Genomic DNA, 24852 nt, shown 5'->3' on the forward strand with positions numbered 1-24852 from the left:
TAGAAAATTGTATTTTTCTGTCTGACAAGAAATAGGGATTGGAGTACCTCCAGTTAATAACTGATCTCAGAGATTCCAGGTAATTTTCTTCTTTTCTGTTAAAAATTAGGCAGAAACAATGAACTGGGAAATTTCAAGTTCTCATACAATATGAAATAAGAAAGCCAAAATACTTTCAGTACTTGTTCAGTTCAGTGCCCAGTAAGAGCAGAGGCACTCTACTATTTTGAAGAGGTCTTCAATATTAGCTACATAAGTGATGATCTTACAGGGAGTACAAACTGAAAGAAGAAAAAGTCTGGAAGACAAAGCTTAGAAAGAGGAATCAGGGTTTTTTGCTCCACTGTTACCTGTGTGATACTGTCCAAGAAACAGCAAACTGAATGCCAGACCTGCAGACTTCTGGGTAAAGCTGAGAAGTGTATGAAGATGGTGGCTTTGGACTTTAATTTAGGGTCTGAATTTTCAAGGTACCGAAAATTTTGCAGAACACAAATAATTTTACTGACATCTGTTCTACTCAAGATCCTATGAAAGACTGCGCCCAGAGCTCTGAGTTGCTAAATCCTCTTCATCTCAAATGTTCTTGTTGCTGTCATCAAGGCCTATTTAAGTGCCTCAAACCATATTTTTTCTAGTAGTGTTGCACTCGTGCTGGGCTTAATATACTGTAGGGTGCAGGTACCCACACTGTTCTCTCACAAGCTGGCACGTTGGCCCTTTTGAGATCCCCTTGTGTTCTCAGCTCTTTCTGCTCAATCACTGCATCCTCTGGCTGTTACTTGACCTCCCTGCTACCTTCTCCTCTCACTCTCTTTCCTGCTGCATCAGTTCTTCCTCTCTGCAGGCCATTCAGACTCAGAAAGTCCTTCCACATTTCTCTTCCATGTCCTTTACACGTGCCGAAAACAAAATTTAGAAGAGTGTCACTGAGGCTTGCAACTTCCATGCACATCTTTTCCTGCTATTTGTCTTGCACATCCAGTCACCTACCCAGATGCAACTTGTGCATCGTTCCCCATGGATGCCTTTCTTTCCATTGCTTTGGCCTGACTCAGCTGCAAAGGTATGCAACAAAACAGCTGGTTGGCTTTTTTTTTCTCCTCTGCCATTAGCAAACCCTGGATCAGCCCTCCTAATCCTTGCAAAGGTTATATTCTTCACCCTTTTCCCACAAAGCACTAGTCCTTTCTGACCTCTCACTTTCTACATTACCCTCTATGACAAGCACCTCATCTCGTGAACAGCTTTAAGCAAAAAGACTTTTTGCCTTGAGGAAAAAAATCATCAAACCATACCTGGAGAAACAAAATGCAGACAACCATGTTTGAAATATTTTTCTGCTAGAAAATTGCCAATTTGCTTTTCCATTCCTGGCATAGTTCCTTAAATCATTGCCACACTTCTTGTCTGCCTTTCACCACTTTTGAAGATGCTTCATCTTCACTATGGCCAAAACTCTCTTCTGCTTCCCTCTGTACTCTTAACTTTACAAAGTAAAATGTATTTACTTTGTCTCCTGTGCTTCATTACGCTGACCAACACTGCTATCATTCCTGTGACCACAGACCTGCTAAGCTGACATTTTGTCCTTCCAAGAAAGCGGCTGAATCCCCTCCTTTTGGTAGTGAAAGAAGGAAAACTCTCATCTAAAGTTTTATAGTCTCTTGCACTTCTCTCTTTCTGATTTTTCTTGCTCTTAAGCACATGTTGTGTCTCTTTGATACACACAAAAAAACAGCCTCAGTCATGCCTAGTATTCCAAGCACTCAGCTGTGCTCGTTCCTCTTTTCCTAATGCCTCCTCATTGCTCTAAGCTTGGGTCCATCAAGCAGCAGCCTTGCCTCCTAGCTGTCACCAACCTGCACCCTGGTCCTGGTTAGTAGCTTGTCTGGACATCACCATTTGTTTTTAACACAGATTAACACCCCCTAGCACATTTGTAAGGCTCTCTTATTATTCACCACTTCTGCAAAAGCCACACCTGCCACAGCAGCACCACGTGGAAACACCCAGGGCTCACAGTTGAAACAGAAGGTTTTAATACCGTGAAGAGAGTGGTGAGGGGCAGGAAGGGGTGCAGATGCCCACAATGAGAGCAGGCACACATGCCTTTGATTTTATAAGTTTTGTTTTCCAGCTATTTTGTGTTGCCTGAATTATTTGACTGCAAACTCTCTGGGGCAGGGATGCATTGGCTTGAGCAGCACAAACTGTGGGCTCCTAAAGCCAGTGGAACCCTCTGTGTGCCACTGCAGCAACCTGACTGGCTCATACCCCATCCATGGTGGTGTGCATTCTGGAAATTGTCTGTGTTTGCACCCATACTCCTCACCCTCTTTCTCATGCTTAGAGGCACTTCTTTCTCAAGCAAGAATGAGGTGATTAAATCCGTCAGCTGCAAAGTGCTTGTATTTAAAATGTGTATGTCACACATGGTTTGTGGAACTTTCACAGTCAAAATGTTTATATTAATGTAGTGATATATTTTTCCTCGGGAAAACAGGAGGTTCAGGGCTCTTGCAGCTGTAAAGAATGATTGCTTTCCAGTTTGGCTAACGATATAATCCACTGTGGTTGCAAGTCTTGCTTTCCTCTTTAGATGATGTCAACATTTCCATGAGCTACATGTGTTGTATTCATAAGTGGTACTTAGAAGTACTGTTCTGTAATCTCCTCCTTATGCCTGACACTTTACATGTGTTTATCTACAAGGAGTGGTGACATTAGCTTGCTAATTTTGCCAGTGTACTGTACCAGTGAGGGTGTGAAAGACTGAGAAGGATATTTAAACTGGCAAAGAGAGAATTATTGACATTAGCTGCAAGTACTTTGTAAGACTCTGTTTTGGACTGTCATTTGTTAGAAAATCTTTGCTGCTGAAAGTCATCCATCATTCCCAGATGGACCTGCAAGACTTACAAAAAAGTCTATTCCAAAATCCCACTCATTGCCAGTGGCCAAAAGTACTCACTGTGCTGATTTGGGCTGGGATACAGTTCATTTTCTCCACAGTAGCTAGAATGGTACTGTGCTTTAGATTTGTACTGGAAACTGTGTTGATAATACAGGGGTATTTCACTGTTGTTGAGCAGAGCTTACACAGCATCAAGGCCCTCCCTGCTTCCTCACATGACAGTACCAGTGAGGGGGCTGGGGATGCACAAGGAGTTTGGAGAGGAAACAGCCAGGGCAGCTGGCCCCAGCTGACCACGGATATCCCATGCTGTGTGACATCATGGCCCGAATAAAACCTGGGGAAAGGAGAAGGAAGGGAGGGATTCTCAGAGTGATGATGTTTGTCTTCTATGGTTATGCATGAAGGAGCTCTGCTCTCTTGGAGATGGCTGAATATTGGTTGCCTGAAAATGGGAAGTGGTGAAACTATTTCTTGTTTTGCTTTGTTTGTACACATGGCTATCACCGTGGAGGCCTAACCAGGAAAAACAGGCTGGAGACACAGATCTGGGTGCAACAACAGCAGCAGGGCAGAAGACCCCGGTTTATTTACAAAAACCTACTTTTATACTTTTACTATGAGGCCTGTGGATTGGAGGACGGAATTCCCACCTCCACACCACATTGGTGAAGGGGACTGTCACACAGTCTTGTTTGTCCCGGCAAGAAATGTAAAAACAATGGCTATGTTTATAGAACATAGCTGATGTTTACATTAAAAGAGCGTGAGAAGGTACGAACTTCTCCTTTAATATGAGCGCTCAGCAAAACCGAGAAAAACTCATGGCAACACCTGGCTTTTGTTTTCACAATTAAATTGTCTTGATCTCAACCCACAGGTTTTGTCCACCCTCTCTGTTCTCTGCCCCATCCCACCAATGGCAGTGAGAGAGTGGCTCTGTGGGGCTTAGTTGCGAGTTGGGATTAAACCATGACTGTCTTTTTTGCTGCCCAAGGTGGAACACAAAGAGTTTGACAGATTTAATTGGAATGTGCTAGATTGAATTTATAACTGTTACTGCTGTTTCCTTGGTAAGTGACAGGCTCCTGTTCTTGCCATAGGGTTTCCTTGATATAAATGATATGGAATAAGGGCAGGATAACATGCTAGTTTACCTGAGATGTAGTTAATTCTCTTTGTAGTAGCTAAAACTGGGCTGTGTTTTGGTTTTGTCCTGGAAACAGTGTTGATAATACACAGATATTAGTATTTAGTACTGCTGAACAGAGCTCACACAGAATCCAGGTCTTTTCTGCCTCTCACCCCACCAGTGAGGGGACTGGGGGTGCACGAGGAACTGGGAGGGGACACAGTTGGGATAGCTAATCCCAAATGACCAAAGCGATATTCCATACCATACGGCACCATGCTGATCATATAAAGCTGGTGGAAGAAGCAGGAATGGGGGATGTATTTGGAGTTCTGGTATTTTTTCTTCCCAAGTAGCTGTTCTGTGTGATGGAGCATTGCTTTCCTGAAGATGGCTGAACACCTGCCAGCCCATGGGAGGTAGTGAAATAATTCCTTATTTTGCTCTGCTTGTGCACACAGTGTTTGCTTACCTATTAAGCTGTTCTCATCCAAACCCACAAGTTTCACTTTTACCCCTCTGATTCTCCCACCAATCCCTCCAGGGGAGAGAGAATGAGGGCCTGCATGGTGCTTGATTGATGGATGGGGCTAAACCAGAACACTTGCCTATTGACACTGGCAAACCAGATATACAGATATTATTCCCTGAAAAGAAGTGGAGTGTACAAATGGTATGATAAGACATGGTTTCCTTGGCTGCTGAATGGACTTCAGTGCTGAAAAAAAATACTCATGTGCCAGAGCCCTACCTACACACTCCCGTGTATCCATGGAACTCAGCTTTTCTTTATTAACTAGACTGTATGCATGATATTCACATGGTGAAGATCCTCAGCAAGAGCTCATACTGCCCATGTAAGTGTTTTTTTAAAGAATCCAGCTCTTACCTCTCAAACTTATATTCATATGGTATTGTTCAATATGTATGGCTGATTACTATGGAAAGCAGCAACTTCAGGGTGCAATGCACTAAATTTATCCTGCTTTGACTTTGAAAATATAATCGGTACTTACAAAAATTGTAAGTACTAGACTCATGTTAGTAGGATTACTCAAAAATGGGAGTGCTAATACATAAGAAAAATAGGTTTGCTATTCCTGAGTGGCTCCTATGATCACCGTTATCAGAGAAGATACACCTTTGGCCATAAAGGTGTGCTGGGGCATAAATGCATATATATACATGTAAGAGAGACAAGATTTAAGGTGATAACTCTTTTTATCTTACAATGAACTTTGTTTTTTTGAGGGGCACTATCAGAGTAAATAAGTGCAAGATTTTATGTCCAGTGGCCAAGTCTCATCTAGCTAATGAATTGCAGCCTGATAAAATACACATAACTACCTATTTCACATGATTCCTCTGTGCATTAGGCAAAAAATACCATCACCCTTGATGATGTATGCATTATGTATGTATAATCTTACCTCTAAGGGCCCATTGTTAGATTACAAATTGTTAGATTAACAAGCACAATAGATAAAGTATCATTATAGCAGAATCGTTCAATCATTCAATCATTCAATCAATCAGAATCATCACAGATTTGGGAATTTTCCATATGAAAGATAATGCCTGAAGTAAGAGGGTTTTATCTCAGGTTATGCTATGGAATCCATTTTTGCATATCACTGTTCTGAATGTGAAATTGCCTACCACGAGAAACTGCAAAGAGAAATACATAGTGATTTGGACATTTTTGGGGGAAAAGAAGGGCTACACAGCTGTGTTTGATTTCAGCTGGGTTGAACATGGCATAAACACCATTTCCATATCACCACTGACAGCCTTGATAATTTCTATTCTGTCCCTCTCCATGAAGTTCTCATTGAGTGCATTTCAGATTACTGCAGCCTGCTCCTGCCAGCCTGAAAGTTTGTGCAGCCTCCCTGTGCTGAAGGTGTTGTGTCAGCACTGTGTCAGAGCATCTGAAGCCAGAACCTCCCCTCAGGAGTCCTATCAAATGTAATTTCTCACAGTCAAGGCTTCCTGGACTCTGCAGGGATTCATCTCATCCTCATCAAGATGACACCGTGTCGACTTTGGGATTGTCACAGCATGTAGATGCGTGGCAGCCCCCCAAGGAAAACAAAGGGAAAAGATAAGTCCTATACCTACCTTGAGGAGGGCACCTTTGCAAATGAAAACAAGTGAACACTGACCTCACCTCTCTTCCATAGCCCCTAATACATCTGGTCAGCAAGATGGTTGTAGCCAGACTCTCACTGCCTGATTAAATAATGCTCTGCTTGAGCCTGACACCTTAGCACAGCAGCAATGGATCTTAATGTCTCATTATTCCCAATGAGCAAAGGGCTAAATCTAGTCATTGCCTTTTCTATAATTCTTGCTGGAGTGCAGTTTAGTTGATCTGTAACTTGTCTGGGTTGACAGACTCCATTATCTAAATAAGCTAATGTTTCAGAAGTGTGCTCCAGTCCTGGCAAGAACTTCATACTCACTGAAATGATGGTAGCAGTGGAAGTGGTGATAGAAAAATGGGAGAACTGATTCCTTAGCAAGATGGGTAAGAAGAAACAGGTGAAATGATTGTATAGAGAAATTCAGACAGCTTCAGATCTGTGCAAGTTAAGAGTATCAAGTAAGAATGAAAGTTTTCAGTTCTTGTAGTTGAGTTCAAGGTCTTTGGTTACTGATGGAAAGTGATCTAGCATTTGTTATGGTTCAGAACTGCATAGCTGAGAAACATTTAGGTGAGATGGAAGGATTCATTTTGGTGTAATTAATACAACATTAAGAGTGCAGCAGGCATGAAAGGCTTCTGCTAGCATGGATGGGTGGATTAAATCTTTGGCTTTCATCTCATTTAAAATGGAGCTGGTGAGCGGCTCAAAAAAACAGTCTGCTAGAAGGTGCTGATTAAGTGTGTAAGTCCTGGAACAGTGCTAGGCTGAGACATATCTGCCAGACAGCATCTGTTTTGATGGTTCATGCTCAGTGTTTAATAGAACACTGAGTCGTCCAAAACGCCTTGAGGTAAAATAAATTGTTGCCAGCAGCTTGATCTCTCGCTGGTTTAGTACATCTTAACAGCGATCTTTTGTCCTCAACTGCAAGGTGATTCCTAAACACGTCTTCCAAGGTTTTGTTTGCAAATGACAATCAGTAATTTATACAATAAGTGTTTACATTATTTGCAACAATGGAGACCACTGGCAATAGAATTGCCATGTGGAAACTAACTGATTATATCGTAAAGGCACAATTTGTTCAATAGGCAAATTAAAGCATCTATGCCCTCTGCAAAATCCCCATGAGTGGATTTATTTGGGTTGGTGGACATCTGGTTAATCCTAGCTGTCTTCACTTGGACGCTGATGTGAATTCCTCACATTGTGAGGAAATTTCTTGTTAGCTGTTAGCTAAAACCAATGAGATTTGACTGAGCTTTCCATACCCATGGAAGGCAGCCAGGATGTTGTTCGGAGAATGCATACAAAGTGTTCCCTGAGCACTTCTCAGCTGTTGTCTGTTCCTGGTGCTCTGGGTACAGGCAAAAACTCTACAGCACAATTCATAGGGAAGTTTGATGCCATTGTGGATGGAGAAGGCAAATGAGTATTTTCAGCTAGACACAGGCTCTTCAAAGCAGCTCCCCGTTGCTTGCTTAAAGAGAGGTATTTGTGTCTATTCCAGCAGTAAGTCACTAGTACTGGAAACATCTGTCTGTCTTCTTTGGGGACAGAATGTGAAAGGAGAAGTGTTGAAAGTGAGCAGAACATCTCGTGCACTTTGATTCCTCAGTATTCCCTTAACTTTTTCTTTCAGAACAGTGACCCTGATGTAGCCTAGGCGGGGCATTTTTCCCCGTGCATCCATCTCTTTGCTACTGATGAAGATCCCATGGAACACAGCTGTCTTCATTTCTGAGGCTCATGAGATACTGCTGAGTGGAGGTGTGGGGATTTGGATTTCTTTTCAACATCTAGCAAAAGGTAATCTTGCACAAGGAACTTTTCCTTTCTTGAGATACTTTACAAGTGTGGGATAATAAAGGTTCTGTGTTCAAAATCTATGCAAGTGCACCAGAAAAAGAAAAATTAAGTGAAAAGCTTTCAAAGCTGATCTGTCTTTAGCATATGACTTTATTCAGGTATCCAAAGAATGTGGCTCAAGTTCTCTTCATGTCTGGAGATGAGTCTGATAAGTATGATGTAATAACCATAAATCAGGGGAGGCATTTGGAAGTGGTGACTGCTGTTTTATTATTCCACTTGACTGAGTGCAATTTTTATTACTCACATTTGCAAGATGTAAGGACCCCACAAGGTTGAAAATGTGAACTATTTTTCTGTCATTCAGTAAAAAATCCATAGCAATATTTGCATTAAAATGTTACTCATGGTTGGGTTTGGAGTCCCAAAATTTACTGATGCAACAGCTCTCTAAGAAATATTGCTAGAGATCTCTGCAAAATATGGAGTTGAGATTGATGGTCAGATGGAATCAATCCAGTTTAATATCTAAACTATCACAAACACTTGGAAAATCTCTGCTGGCTACTTATTGATTAATGTTAGTGAAACATTACTAACTATGGCATGCTCCAGGCAGGCAGAATGTTGTAAATATACTCTGCATATATTTGATAGCCAGCAGTCCAGGACACACCATTTGCACAGAAATCCTAAAATTCAAATGAAAATACGTGAATTTTTTTGTTCCAATTCTCTCTCTTATGACCTTTAAATGAGTACTCTCCAGGCCAAATGAAATAGACATTAGGCCATAAATGATTGAATGTTTAGGATTTGAAAACTCTTAGACTTTTTACAGTGGACTCAGCCCTTAGCTGAATTGGATTACTGAGGAAGCAAAAGGTATATCTAATTTGTTTTTTGGTTCTTTGGGAATACCACTTTCCCCAGAAACCTCATTGCAGTTTACCAAAACTGGGGATAGAGGCAGGTAATTCAGTAACTTAAATTAAGAGTTATTTGCTCTATTCTGTCCTTTTAAGACATGCAAACTAGGTAAACGTTGAATTTTTAAGGTACTCCTGAGCACCCCCTGCCAAGAACTGGTTATCAGAGGTTCGTGGTACACACCAAGACCACACCTCATATTCAGAGAAAAAAAAAGATGGTACTTGAGAAGTGTCACCCATGACTATGGAATGTAATAAGCTGATTTGCAGTGGAGTTCATTTGCACAAAAATACAAAAACAATGACAAAAAACCCCTTGACAAATATTTATCTTTTTTGTAGTGTAAAATAAATAATTTTATGCACAGCAGAATCTGTTTGTATGAGCAATTCCATTTCCCTTTACTGAGCTTATAAATACATACATAATACATACATACACAATACAAACATACATACATACATACATACATATATATATATATATATATGAAGAAAAGTCTTTGTAAATATCCATTGTGTTATCTCAGAACTATTGGCCAGGTAGAATGTTACAGCAGAACACAAAATCATCTTCTTGTCTGAATTACGGTCACCATGGAAAAAATTGGAAAAAATATTATTTTGTGTCAACCAGTTGCACCCCACTGCACACACGGATGTCTCTTAAAGCCATCAAGATAATATCTGAGCATGTAATCATAGCTGGAACAGTAAGGAATCCTCTTTTTCTGCAACAACCAAGCTGCACATTGAGCCCACAAAGACATGACCAACACTGTCGCTCTCAGCCAAAGGTAGAAACTAGATTTCTGCCTTATGGCCTTTGAGATATCGTTTTTTCCCCCTCAAATGTGCAGGCAGGAAATTTTGAAGACAACTCTAGCATACTAAGTAACTTGCATAGGTAAGGCTAAAACTGCAAGCTATGCAAGTCACTAGAAATTTTGGACAAGAAACAAAGTAGGCTTAACTTATGTTTAAGAAGTATTTCTAGGTCTATTCAACTGTCCATCACCAGTTCTTTTTTTCCAAATCTTCTTCCTATGATATGGATGATGAATGTAATAATTCCTGCTGTATTTACCATACTAAAAAGTTTTAATTGCTTCAACCAATCTGACTATATGTATTTGATTCAGCATTTGTTGTATAACTCTTAAACATACCAACTATATATATATATGTATATATAAAATTGTGTTTCTAACTAAAACTATGCTTCAAGGAAAGCAAAGTAGCTTTCTTTTAATATCTTTGTTTGCAAGATGCTGAATGCTCCAAGCACCCTAAAATATGCAATGGGTGCTCAGCACCACATGGGAAGTACAGAGATCTTGACAGCATCCTTTTATTCACTGTTCCATAGGCAACTTTCTGTCCCCCTAATCAATAAAACCACTACATGTTTTGGTTTGGCATTTTTTTCTAATTTATTAAATTTGCTATTTTGGTTTTGTTGGGGGGGGGAGGTGAAGCAAACACAGCTGGTAAATATAAGTTGCCTTTGCTTTCACCATGTTTTTTTGCTTATGGTTCTAACTTTACATTAAAGTTCTGTTGTTTAGTCCTGCTTTTAAAAGCAAACCAAACGTACTCTACACTGCAAGAAGTCTGTGGGTACCTACACCGAACAAATGTATTTGTTCTCTAAGTGGTCATTTTCCATAAAAGCACATTAAAGTACAATTTATCCAGTTTACAAAAACACTATAATATTTCTATGTTTAGCATTATGTTCATGGATGGGTGACTACTCTACAACAGAATGTAGTATTTACTGCACTTGCAATTTTCTACACTTCCTGGCCACCAATAACTAAAAAAGATGAACTGTGAACAAGTCTAATAGATCCTGGTCTGTAGTTTTATTGTAGAAGTTTTATTGGCTGGAAGCACAGAGAAAGAGCATCACTTTGTTGATGTAAGTGAACTTTTTTAGCCCAGAATCTGGACCTTGTTTGTTCTGGGCATTTATGAAGCTGGATGAATTATTTGTTATTTCTGTTTAAATATGGTTCTTGTTAAATTGATTCAGGACAAGATTTTCAAAACCTCATCACCAGGAACATTGGTGTCTCGACATAAGGAGAGGGGAAAGGAGCTGCACTGGCTCAGAAACAAGACAAAGATCAGAGAATGGTTTGACTGTCTTGGTGCACAATTTCTGTTTTTAGGAACAAAATTACCCACTAACAAAAGCAGTTGCTTTCAGTGGTCCACTACAGCCTAACAATAGTGTTGAAATTATTTTGCCATTAACATAGACAGAAAAAAAAAGTGACTTAAAATTTACGTCAAGACACAGACCAGATTCACAGCACCCTTAAAATACTGAATGTAGCATCCTACAGACTAAAACTAGTCTTTGGTGAAATTTCTGGCACATCAAAAATTTTCCCTACTCCATTTGTGCTGGTACATTGCTCGGATTTGATCAGTGTATCTCAGTTGTTAGTAACTGTTGTCTTGCCTTTAATGGCTGTGTGTGTTTTTAGTTCCAAACAAAGGGGGAGAAATCATGTGTTTTGATATATTCTGGGATCTCTTCCCACAGATATCGAGAAAAGGAACATTGCAGATCAAAGGAAGGAAGCCACGGGATTACGCAGGATCCATAGTGGTGCCCACCCCCAGCTCTCCCAGCAGCTTCTTTCTGAGATGCAGATATTCTGAGCACTAGAAGGGACTCTCCACATGTAGAGAGGGCAGTGCCTTAGAAAGCTAGTGAATTATGCATAGTGTTTAAGAGGACTTTATCTGAATTTTTTCTTTGTGGAAAAAATACTGCTGTTTTACATAATTTTTTTCTTTTGTGGTACAATTATACATTTTTTAGTATCTCATCATGTTTTTCACCACTGTTATAGGGAAATGGACCAGGCTGGTTGGACAAGATTTTATAACCTTGTACAAACAGCAAAACTGAAGGTCATATGAAGTAGTGCTACCAAAAGCAACTCACTGAGCAATAGAGTCAGTAGTAATTTAATTAGCTGCTTATAGCAGTCATAGCATGAAAAGCCAGCTGTGTAACTGCAGCCTTCACAATTTCCAGCAGAAAAGTAACACCAAAACCAACCCAAATATATTCTTCAGGATTCTCAAGTCTAAGGGCATTTATTTGCCTTTAGTAACATGAATAGTAAACTCTCCAGAGGAGTTTGCTAATGACTATATACACTTGTTATATTACATATGCTTATGATGTTGGATTTTAAATTAAATAAATAGAGATGTAGATGTAATGAAGGCTTTTGGCTGGTGTGGAAATGGAAATCATGAAATAACTTGGAGTTTTCACCACATGGAAGTGGTTTTGAAAGGTTTTTGAACATAGATATGTTCCCCATAGTGGGAAAGTTGGAAAGCAACTGCTCATCATTGTAAGAGCTAGATATGGCAGTGATATTCCTCAGAGCAGGAGCAGAAATGGAAGCCCAGAGGGGACATGCACTGTGGCAAGTGCCTCATGGCAATTGCCAGGCAGCCTGAGGTTCCCTCTTGTCTTCACTTCTTAATAGTGTGACCTCCAGAGCCAGAGGATCGTTGTGAGGTGTGCTGGTCTCGTGGGATATATGACAATGACAACATTTTCTAGAAGAAAGGGAGTTCAAGGGTTTTTTTTATTCACCCCAAAACTACCAGCTTAGTTTCTGCTTATTGACAACATCAGTCTTGTGTGAGCTCCAACCCAGGTCCAAACAGGCTTTGTGCTAAACTTGGTTTGCTCTTCTCCTTTGGATACTTCTCAGTGGTAAAAATAATATTGCCCCTCAGAACCCTGCAGACACCACTGGGAGTACTGGGAGCTGGAACTGTCACTGCCAGCCATGAGAGATTCACGAGCGCACAGCTCATTTTTGGAACTAATTAATTATGTCATGAAAGGGAGATTTATTCTTCCCCCCTCCTTCCAGCCCCCACCTTCCCCAATCCTTGCTAATCTTGCTTTCTGGATAAAAGAGGGAAAATGAGGAAGGTGTTTAGCAGTCTCAGTTGTCTCTGTGATTCAAATCAGAATGAAGCCAGATAGCAAAACAAGTGCAGATCAGGCAAAGACTGCCTGCTCTGGTTGTGTTTTCTCTGCAAGAATCAGTTTCAAATATTAGGTGGATTTTTCTTTTCCTATTGCAATTAACTAAGAAAAATGTTTCAAAGCTGTATAATTAAAGGCCAGCATTTTATTCGATTTTAAAATAGCCTTTATGAAATCTACTCCTGCCACCGGTAATTACAATGTACATCTTAATACACCTCTGCTAGGCCTGAGCTGGAGATAACAGTCCTGTGTGTATTGCATTTGGCTTGTGCATAGAAGGTAAAATCCTTTATCTTATCTCAATCTCCAAACAACCAGCCTCTCTTCCAATTCAGCCTTAATCTTCTTAGTAAATAATACTGATATTTTTCACCATAACAAAAATGGAGCTGCCAGATTCAGACTGATAACACCTCTCATTTACACACCATTCTCTGTTAAAATCTGCCTGATTTTTCTTAATCTCTTTAACTCATCAAAAAATACTTTTTTACATTCAGCCACGGTAAGTTGCTTGCTACCAAATAATATTATTATAAATAAATCTGTTGAATACAGCTGCCTCTTTGGGTAAATACTGGAACTCCTGTCTTTTCTGGCTTGTTTCCTTGAAAGATAACAAATTATTTTTGTCGACTTTGATTTTCTGTAAAATTTGGTATTCTAACAAAATTACCTAAAAGGATTATTTAACTGAGATCATGCCTAAAAGTCTTTTGATTTTCCACAGGATATCATCTCAGTTCACTTCTCTTGAGGATGCTGTCTTTGCACTGCCATCCTTTCCTTTGCAATGGCTTATCTTTAAAATAAGCGAAGTGATAGCCTAAATATTTGGATTTTTATAGCCTATTAATTATCTATGTATGATTTCTTGTAAAAAATTGTAAAATTGTAAAAAAACACTGCTGAGTGTTTTCACTGCAGGGAAATACGGGTGGATATCTGGACTTCTGCTTACAATGATTAAATGGGGAGAATATACTTAAATGTGACTAGCTTGTTTCAGCAGCACCTTAAATTCTAAGTGACACAGACATTGGGGACCTGCCCTAATGTGACAAAAAACCCCATGTAAGTAAACATTAACTCAGTCATTTTACCCCAAACCTGCTTCCACCCTTTGCTGTGCAGCAGACTACAGGGTATACCACACCAGCAATTTTGGATTTCCTGTATCAGAGAAAACAGTCTGAAAATCTGGAGCAGAATACGGCTCAGAATTTGCAGATGTTACAGCTGGCAGGAGTAGGTGTTTGTCTTCTGTAGAGCCTGTGAACCTGAAATGCTAGTTTCTTCTTCCACTAGAATTTGGTAGATATATTTAAAAGCACGGCAAAAGGGGTTTTGTTCTACTTATTTTAAGGAGGGTTTTCCAGGGTCATTTTTACCCCACTCTTTCTTACTTATTAAAGGTTGCAGAAGTGTTTTTCAGAAGCAAGGCTGCAAATGTTCATTATGAAGTAATAAGATCCTATTTCAAGGCTTGAAATGTTGCTGACATGCTTCCAAAGTGCTAATTGGGCTGTTTTAATAGAAAAACACCTACAAGCTCACTATCCAGGCTGGGATTATGGAAAAGATGAATCAGATTCTTTAGATAATCTGTCATTTTTGTATCACTCTGAGAGAGGTAAGAGCTTATAATACCACTGAGTACCTGATACCTTGTAAGACTGGTGTGGAATTAGGTGTATGGTTACCAAGGGATGGGGGACATTGGTCTTGGCCAATAGGTGACCACTGGCAGGGCCCCAAAACAGTCCCTGACTGCTGTGAATCACTGCTGTTGCTTCTGTTGCTCTCATTTGGTCACAAAGGTATGCTGGAGTGCCAGAGTTCTTTAAAATGAAGCACTTAATATGAAGCCAAGACAAACAAAAGGTCCCTGCCTGACAGGCTGACATCTAGATCTAAATGTTACATATATGTTCCCTGAAAAATGCAAATAGCTCCCTCAGTCTGACCGGTTTTTAGCACTGACTCCTGATAATATCCATCACACAGGAGACACAAAGGGTCAGAGACTTACTGCAGACTTGAAGAAGAAAGCTTACATCCTGAATGTGACTCAAGGTACGCGTGTTTATTTTCTAAGGACAGCCTCAGTCTTTTTAGGTACCCCTGACTGCGTTCTTGTTGGTACAGTCTTTATTTTTTCTCTCGTTTTGGTTAGCCCTCTCTGCACCTGGTCCTGGTTTGATTTATCTTGCCTGAGACTGTCTAGCAGGACTGTATTAAAACTTACAGTGAGATCTCAGCAGAGATTTTCATCATGGAGCTAGTTGTCCTCTATCCACTAAAATACACCTCCTGACACATTCCTTGTGTGCCCTTTTTTACTGCAGTATCTCATGCTTGCTCTCAGCTGTAGTGTGACAGACAGCCAACCTGGGGTCCCCCTCTAGCTCAGTCTTTTCTAACTGATTCCTAATTTTTATTATTAGTTTCCAAATGCATTATCTTCATTTGGGGATAAGTGACTAGCCTCATTATCTTCAAAACAGTGCTTCTCATCCCTTTCCCATTACACCTGTCCTTACTGTCATCCAGCCATTTTCTGCATGATATCCTTCTCTCCTATGTATTGATACTGCCAACCTATGCAGTGTCACCACATCCCAAATATTTGTGTCATGATCTTAATTGAAATAAGGAGATCAGACCCACGACTGATCCATAAAAAATTCCACTGCTAACTGGTAACCCTCACCTTACTTTTCCTTTCAACACTATCTTTTGCTGTCGTTCCTTGAGACAGTCTTTACCTATCTTTCAATTCCTCTACTAATCCCTATCTTCTGCAGCTTAACAAATAATTTCCCATGTGGCACTATACCACGTATTACTGAAGTCTAGATAGATGACATTGACTCCTTCTCCTTTGTCTAGAAAATCAGCTATCTTATCAAAGGAAGCTATTAAGCTGGTCTGCCTAGATCTCCCTTCTTTTATTATATATCCTACTGTGCTGTATCCAATAGTGCACGATATCCAATAGTTCCTTTACCTCCAAGCCTTTATTTATCTGTTCCTTCAAAACCTATTCTAAAATGTGGCAAACTTTAAAGGTTAGGTTAATGAACCAATACTGGACAAAACATTCTCTTTTTTCCCTTTTATTTACTATACTTTCTGTTCCCTGATCATATGGCAGTATCTCTTCCTGCATCTAGGGTTTGTTCCCACTTTTGGCTTGAAAGACAAACTTCTCAAGTTTTTGACTTCAAGAAACTCAAGGTCTAATTCTTATTCAAGTCTCTCAGTTGTTCATCATTCCGCATGATCTAAAAACTCAACGGCATTAGTTCTGTCAGTACTATAGAACATTTGTTCTGTAGTAATAAGTAAAATATTTGTTGCAACATCTTCCAAAGGCCTGTCACTTAATTCAAACTGCTTAGCTCATTACCCGTTTTTGTCTTTCCTAGCCAGATTTTCATTTGGCCCATAACAGTTTTGATGATGGGTGTTAGTGTTTTGCTTTGAGATGAAGAGCTGTTTCTTTGCTTCATCCTTCATAATTGATATCAAATGGATCCAGATAACTTCAGAAGAGATATATAGAAGTAGTGGTGGGGTCTGATTGTGAAGGAAAGGGAGCCTAGAATTCACGTGAGATGTTTTCCTAAGGAAACTGAATAAAAATTGAAGCTGAGGAGAATATTTTCAAGTTGATGTTCACTTCATGCAATTGTTTAAGACTATCCAAACAGGGGAGGAATATAATTTATTGAGCATCCGTTCATGTGTACATTCATTTTTACAGCAGGCAAAAAGAAAGACACTATGAAACAGATGACAAAAAAATCAGGACTAACCCTGAAGTCTCAAATCACCTTGCCTCTTATTCTGACTTGAAAATCTGACATAAACTATCCCAATTCAAATATAAGTTTGACTATGTGCTCTTGTCTCATTCAGTGTTAAGAGAGTTTCCATATGAATGTCTGCAGAAGGCTGGCCAAAGGGCAGAACAGACTCCCTGGGTAAGCTTACACTTGAAAATGTTGCTTTTATTTTAATTTTTTTTCAGCTACTCCATTTGCTTAATTTTATTGTTCTCCTACTCCCCAGTAAGCTGTTAGTTAAAAACAGTGAATCCAGTTTCCCCTTAAATATGAGTACATCTTCCCCGTATCCAGTCAGGGAGATACACTCCAAAAGCAAAATGATTTCAGCACTCTATGCTTTTTTAAGCTTCTCAGGACTTCTAGAATTAACTGGTCTGTAACTGTTGTATGCCTGTTTCAATTGTGTGTGTGGAATTATTCTACCATGTATGGCTTATCAGCTGATTTGTAGAATACTTTTAGCAATTTTTGTTTAGTCCTTAATGTGAAAAGAACTAAAGCACATTCTCAGTACTGACAGAAATGTGGGTGTTCAAAAGTTCATTTCCTGACCAGCATTTAAGAACCAAATGCTGTTCCTGATTACACTGGCCCCTTATTTTCAGACAGACCTCCAGATGTCAAAGACAACAAGTGAGCATGCATCTTTTGCGCATATTTTCCAAAGTTTGACATTTCTGCTGCATTGCCACTGAGCAGAAAACATCCAGGTTCAGGTGGGATGTAGGATTGTTATTTAAATCTTACAGTCAAATTAGACCCTAGAGACATGATTGCATAGCTTTGTTTTCTCAGTCCCCATGAAGTTGTGTTCTCATATCAAATATGTGTTTTAGCTTACCACCTACTGTACAAGTATTCATCTCATTGTTAAAAGATACCAGGCAAAGTGGTGCTTTGTTTATTTTTGCATGTCAGTTATTTTTAGTGGTAGTGTTGAGCGTGACACTACTGCCTTTTCCTGCAAGCCATGGGAACATGAAGCTCTACATAAGGTTCTTAAACATCATAACAATGAAACAGCCTCCAGGCTTTTTGTTAAGATTAGGATGGCATTTTTCATTGTGTCTTGCTTCTGAAGAAGGCTATTTTTGCTGTGAAGTGCTGCTCTCTTCTCTTTTACTGTGAAGTGCTGCTCTCTTCTTTCGGGAGAAGTGGGTGTTCTGAGTGTCAGTTTTGGTGATGGCCCAAAGGTGCAAATGTTGGTGAGAAAGCAGAGCCACATCACTGTGGCCTTGGCAGGCAGGGAGCACCACCCTCACCTGGGAGGCTGCTGCCATCCAGAGCGCTCTGGGACAGAGGGGCATCAGTGAGCCAACAGGGATGCCAAAAATTGGTGAGAAGAATTTGTAAGGAACCACCTTCTCGAGAAGTCATGGTTCTGCTGAAGCCAAATTGCACGGCAAACATTCAACTTGATTTCACCTGAATTCTCGTTTGAGAGAAATAAAGGAAAAATGTCAAAATAATCCATTTTAACATTGTTGGGGGTTCATTTTTTGATTGAATTCTTTTTTTGCTTTTGTATTATATTTTCTCTAATAAAATTGATTATTTATTACAGCACAAATGCAAACATTAACTTCAAAACGGGATATTATGAATGACCTTGAATGTTTTTCAAATAGTTATTTGCAAGAAATTTTAAAATATGTGTTTTTTAGTCCTGGCACAGAATGAAAGTTTGTCACAAAACTCCTTCTGCAAAGCCTCAGGGTAAGTTTGCAGCTGATTTGGGAAGTAAGGATTGAATTTGGACTTGTCCCTCTGGCTAGCCCAGAAACACTTGTGATTTCTAAGTCTTGATCTACAGTCCTTTAAAGTCACCAGAAACCTTTTTCCTGGCTGGAGCTTGGACCACAGACACCAAACTTTTGAACACTTCAGTAGCATCACTATCAGTATTTGTCCATTTCTTTAGTAGCGTGATGGGTGATACACAAGGAACTCTAGAAGACATTTGTGGGTAGGCATTACTGGAAGATGAGTTGAGATCACAACCCTTCTGGTCTTAACATTAAGTACAAATAAAATTCAGGCTTCCTACTGTCCCTGAGCCATTAAAACAGTCTGCTGTTGTGCCTGAAGTACTCTTTCTCCTTTTTTTTTTTTTTTTTTTTCTTTTTTGCAGTGATTTAGCAAAGATACATTTTGCATTAGGGCTTTCTTTCACACCTGTATAATTTATGCTGTTGGGTTGCCAATGTTTTTAAAACAGTATAGCTGTCAATTGCTTGTGTAATGGCACATTTTGTAATACTATCAAATGACATATAACTTGTTAAATTACATTGAAGAAATATTGGAGATAATTGCACTATAATTAAATGACAATAATAATGAGACCAATATTAGCTGCTACCATCAATTATGTAAGAATTATATATTTAAAAAAATCCAACTTGCCTAGTTGTTGAAAACACATTTCATTCAAAACTCTACTGATGCTTTTAATATTTATAAAGATGTTAACCTTTGAATTCACATTCAGATGTTTTTACCATGCCCAGAGAACATCTACATTTCAGAAGTTTGCTAAAGCTCTTTGAGATTCTTTTAAAGACATTTTATTAATTACTTAGATATTGTGCATTTTTGGCCACTCTTCTTGTTTGTTTCATATCTGGGCGATTAACAAGTTGTTAAAAAATTCAGGCCTGGTAATCTAATATTAAAATTGCATTTCCATGTAAATTTTCTGTTGACTTTCAGTGCTATTGTCTCTCGTTGAGGGTACATCTCTTCAACATGGTCCAATTAATGCCATTTTCAAACAGCAACACTAGCACTAACACTTACAGATTTTCACCTCTGAAATATCAATCCCTACGATCTTTAACACTGCAGCAAATATCTTCTGTTGTGTTTTCAACAGTCTGGTTCTGCTTTTGCCTGCAGCAGATCATCCTCCCCTGGCACAGGGTCACGACTGGATCTGATCAGAAAACCATCCTTTGCAAATCTGTTGGAGTCCTTGGGAAAAGCCACAGAGAATGTGCACAGACAAGGTCAGCTGATGAAATTTTGGTTTTCGTTTTCAACAGCATCGTTCCACAGAGGAAGGGGAAGGGGAAGGGGAAGGGGAAGGGAAAGGGAAAGGGAAAGGGAAAGGGAAAGGGAAAGGGAAAGGGAAAGGGAAAGGGAAAGGGAAAGGGAAAGGGAAAGGGAAAGGGAAAGGGAAAGGGAAAGGGAAAGGGAAAGGGAAAGGGAAAGGGAAAGGGAAAGGGAAAGGGAAAGGGAAAGGGAAAGGGAAAGGGAAAGGGAAAGGGAAAGGGAAAGGGAAAGGGAAAGGGAGATTTAACACTTGTGCTGGAGGAACCAGGAATTTTTCAGCCTAGGAGGAGATAACTAAGTGGAATGTGATGGAAATGTTTAAAAATCACATTGTGGAGCATTTTCAAGGGTTTTAACAGTGCAACAACTAAGGGGAACACATGAAATAGACACACGGGAGTACAAGCTGGAGAAAGGATACTCCCTCTCCTCTGAGTTCATAAACTTCTCTTACTCATTTGTACAGCATATTGTGGATGTTCACATTGATTCAAAGCAGTCCATGAAAGCTGTCGAAACACAGAGGTGTCACCTGTGGCTCAGAAGTCCCTGAGCTGCCAGCTGTTCTAAGGTGAGAAAGCACATTTGGAAGGCAAAGCCCTCTGCTTGCTCCGTGTGAATTGCTGTACATCAGCCTCAACTGATGCCAAAAGAACTTCAGGAAAAGTGCTGAGGGAACATCGACCTATTGAAATTCCATTAAACCTTTGGATGAGTTTTGTACACATTCTTGATAGTGTCCTGTTCCTGTAGCAGGTGGTAGAGAAGAGTTAATTTCTGAAGCAGGCCTCCAAAAATAGCACAAATAGTCTCAGATCTTAAAAGTTCTCTGGTTTGAAGAAGGTGAAATTATAACTACAACCAAGAATGGATGTACAAGCTGCAGAGCTTCTCTTTTTTCGTTGTTTTACACTGTCCCCATTGCATAACTTACCAAGGCTGGATCCTATGTCAGAAAAGGCAGCAGGACAGGAGGGTTCAAGTTCTGTGAAATGTAATCCTTACAATTTCAAAGTGAGAATAAAAAGATGGAAACCTAATTCTGAAGCTTAATTTAAAAAAATGTTCAATAGGCTAATTGGAAAAATGGGATAAAATATTGTAAGCAAGTGTCTTCCATGGTGGTGCTATGCTTGAGCTTATAGTATGATGACAGTGTGAGAGGAAAGGGTTAACTGGTAGACAGTTATACATTTTCAGAGGAATTTTCAGAATACATTTTCAGAGGAATAAATGATAAGGTAAAGGTTAGGTGCTCATTTTTTAGGGCTGTGGAAGTGGCAATAAAATCGCAGATGAAACTCGGTGCTGATCAGTGATACACATGAGAAGAAACAGCCCTAACTTTATATATGCAGTAAGGTAACTAGCACTGGACAGGCAGCTATTAAAAGAGGGAAACTGCTCTTTCGAATGGTAATGCTTTTCTCAGATAAGAAATGTCCTTAGGTAACAATGTAAATGGAAATATATTAAAACCTGGCTACTCAAATGTTTTGCACTAGTAAGGAGAGAAAAAACAAATAATTGCATGTCAGGCTGTTCACTCACCAGGTTACACAAGGAGCACGAGCCTATTTTGGAACCAGCCTGGTCTCTGCTTATTATCTCCGTCAGACATTACAAATATGCAAAATACTCCGGTCGTTGTTGTTTTTGAAGGATGGTTAAAGCAGATGGGTGAATTGGTTTAGGTGAAAATAGAAGCTGGCTTCTCATCTGGCCCTTTATTTTATAAAGTGCTCTCTCTCTGAACCTATTTTTCTGAAGTTAAGTAAATTCTGAGATTCACATGCTTCTGCATTTCCTGTTTTTGACCAATAGAGGAAACAGAAACACTAAAATACTGTAAGATGTTATTTTTGAAATATTTACACTCAGCCAACCAGGAAGTTCTGGAAATCTTGCAAGAAGTCTAATCCTGTAGGCTGTGTAATCCAAAAATGGTCGCTCAAGTTTGTCCAGTATTTCAGGTATTTATAGTCCTATCTGCTGAGGATCAAACGTATAGAGAGAGCTCTCTGTTAGTGCGGAAAAAATTTGGCATGTGTTGCCTCTGAAGAGCTTAATTCCCTGATGGGAAATATGCAGTAACCCGAGCTGCAGCCGGGTGCCAAACGCCACGGGGCCGTGGGGGAGGTGAGGGCTGGGTGGCCACACAGGATGGGAGGGTTGGTGGAGGAAACTGCAGCCACGGCTAAGGACACCCACTGCTCTCTGCAGGGGCGTGGGGAGAGCGGGATAATGGCACGGGAGGGATGGAGGGATCGTGGGTGATACCCGGTAAGAGGACTGAGGAACCAACACCAGCAGTCCAAAGGCTGGGATGGTGTGAGAGCAGAGTGCAAGGCAGGATCTGTGTGTGGAGCAGCAAGTCCATTCGTGCTGTGCAGCAGAAGGCACAGGGGGCTGAGGAAAGGGAGGTGTGGAAAAAAGGGGATTAGACCAAGGGTTTTGAGCACCAATGACAGTGTTGCAATATACCCAAGGAGTGTTGCTCTACAAAGGTGTGCCATGAGGTGGGCGGCAGTCAGGCAAGGAGCTACAGAGAAAGAATGTCAAAAGCAAATGTGATTTACTTTGAAGTATGATAGAGATAAACGATTCAGAATGAAGATATCTGTCTTACAGAAAGAAAGCAATGGACAAAAACCCCCCAAGACTTAAGTTTATGTTACAATATTCAACTTTCTTATGTATTTCTGGTTTCTCAAAAATCTTCTGCTCCTCATCCTGCTGGGACTGGCTATTAAGAGCTGTCCAAGCAGGAGCAAACAGTGCATCGGTGAGTGGTAGGATACCAGACTAGCTGGAATGGGAAAGCTGATATTAATTTAGGGATGATACTTAAATGCCTGTGTATTTTGTGATTTACTCTTTAGTTTCAACTTTTTCATGCCTTGATTACTGATGGTATCAATGTTAGGCTAAAGCAAGTCAAGGAGCTGTTCAGATATGTTTAACATATTGGAGGTGGGTTTGGTTCATGTGACTGATGTTTTCCAAGCGTTTTCCATGTTGTGAAATATATATTTTAAACAACTTTTTATGGGACTCTATGTGGAAATCTCTTCTGGAACTGCATGAAAGCTGTTTTTTTCTATGACATTAGTAAAACAACCGAAAACACAATAAACCCCAGAATATTTAGTATCATTCACCAGCAGAAATTTTTAAGCTGTTTCATCGTGTTCTAGACAAAAAAAAAATTTACCTCCAACTTTTGTGTATTTTACAAAATAACTCTTGTAGGATGAATGTGTATGAGCACATTGTACTGTCGTTCAGTCAGATATGTAGTGAATGGGAAGGGGAAAAAGGAGGAATTGTTTCTGTTAGTTGTGTCTAAGTAACAATAACAGAGCTTGAAAGCCCTATTGGCTCCCTAAAACTTGGGTAGTAAGACAGATAACAGCAGAAAGCCACCAAATCCCTTACAAAAATCCCCTGCCCCCAGCACTGCTCTGCGAAGCACATCCTTGACATCCTATACAGCCATGCCTGTGAGGAAGAGACCTTCCCCTCTTGAATCACAAGCTATCTGGGGTCTCTTTAGAGCCACTGCATCCACACTGCACTTCATTCCCAGGAAGGCGTCACAGATATCTTGAGTCTGCCAGATTATCACAGAGCTCATCATTACTAGTGATATCTTCCCCTATTCATAGACATCAGTCCTTAATTGTCTGTGTGTGTATTTCACCATGGGCACAGCAATACACTCTTATGGATGGAGTTGTAAAAGCAAGTCACTTCTTAGCTGGGATGTGACAGACTCTTTGAATCCTGAAAAATTATCTAGCAGTGGTAAACGGTTAGATCTAGAGATTGTCCTTCCCACTACATATTTCATTGCTCATACTGACTCCTTCCAAATGACTTCAATTGGTGGGGCCACCACCAAACATGTTCCAAACTGCAGGTTCAACACATTGAGCAAGGGTTGCCTTCAGAGATGATGTTAAACAGTAAGGCCATGCCCAATTAATATCTCTAAACAGCCTTAAATGAGAATTAAACACCATGCTTTGAACAGTAAAGTGAACTAGAGTTTCTCTGCAGTGTTTGTTAAATTTTATGTCAGTGAAAAGATTTTCTATAAGCTTTTTAATGAGTTGTGCTCTCTGCATGGAAAAACTTTGACCAAATCTGTATTTATGCTATTAATAAGTACTATCAGAATAATAATTCCTGTAATAATTAGGCTATAGTATATACTATATAGTTTAATAGATATAACTGCAAACATTTTTAGTCTGTTCACAGTGGGTTTTCTAAATAAATATTTTGAACAGGAATGATGTTATTAAAGGTAAAATACTATGGAAGAATTTTGGGAAAGGGTGAAAAATGCAGGAAGTACATGAAAAAATATGACTCATGCTTGTGGTTTTATTACCTAATAATATGGTATCACAACGTTACTTCAAATTTACAAAATGCTCTCTGAAGTTAGAGGTCTCCAGAGTCCCTGTCACAAATCAGAGATACTTTGATCAGGTGAAATGGAGAAAGAGGTATGAAAAGGCAAAACTATTACCAGTAAGGATAAAACCAATTAGCCATCTATCAGTATGTAAATAGGCTATTCCTATGCATCAAATAACCTTGCCACAAATCATTATTTGCTTTTGTGCTCAAAGTAGAAGTTGATAATGACTCTCAACAGCATTTCAGGCACCCACTGCCTGCTCAGAGGCAATATTAAAAATAGAAGAAACAATGGCAGTGGGCAGTCAGTAGGGTACAGTGTGGGCAATGCAAAAAGTTAGGATGGAGAATTAAGAAGGCATTGGTTGGGCTCTGGAACAACTGGAACTTGATATGGAGGACGAGGACTTTGGTGAGGAGATTTAAGACAAAGACTCCAGGGTGTGAGAATTGGCTTTGTATGCAGCAGCAGTGATTTGAATGTCAGGGGAACCAAAGAGGAGGAGAGTGGGTTCAGTGGATGTCAAAGCA

The 24852-nt window shown here is 39.8% G+C and overlaps 1 long non-coding RNA gene across 1 annotated transcript in view; it reads left to right on the plus strand.

Annotated features, from left to right (window-relative positions):
* Window positions 1-7995, plus strand: part of LOC134547781 (uncharacterized) — a 32196-nt gene extending 24201 nt beyond the window's left edge. The window contains exon 5 of the long non-coding RNA XR_010079602.1: window positions 7842-7995. This is a non-coding gene — a long non-coding RNA (uncharacterized LOC134547781). The remainder of the gene's footprint in view (window positions 1-7841) is intronic.
* The last annotated feature ends 16857 nt before the right edge of the window (window positions 7996-24852 follow it).

Source organism: Prinia subflava, chromosome 2 (genome assembly GCF_021018805.1).
Source record: "Prinia subflava isolate CZ2003 ecotype Zambia chromosome 2, Cam_Psub_1.2, whole genome shotgun sequence".
NCBI lineage: Eukaryota > Metazoa > Chordata > Aves > Passeriformes > Cisticolidae > Prinia > Prinia subflava.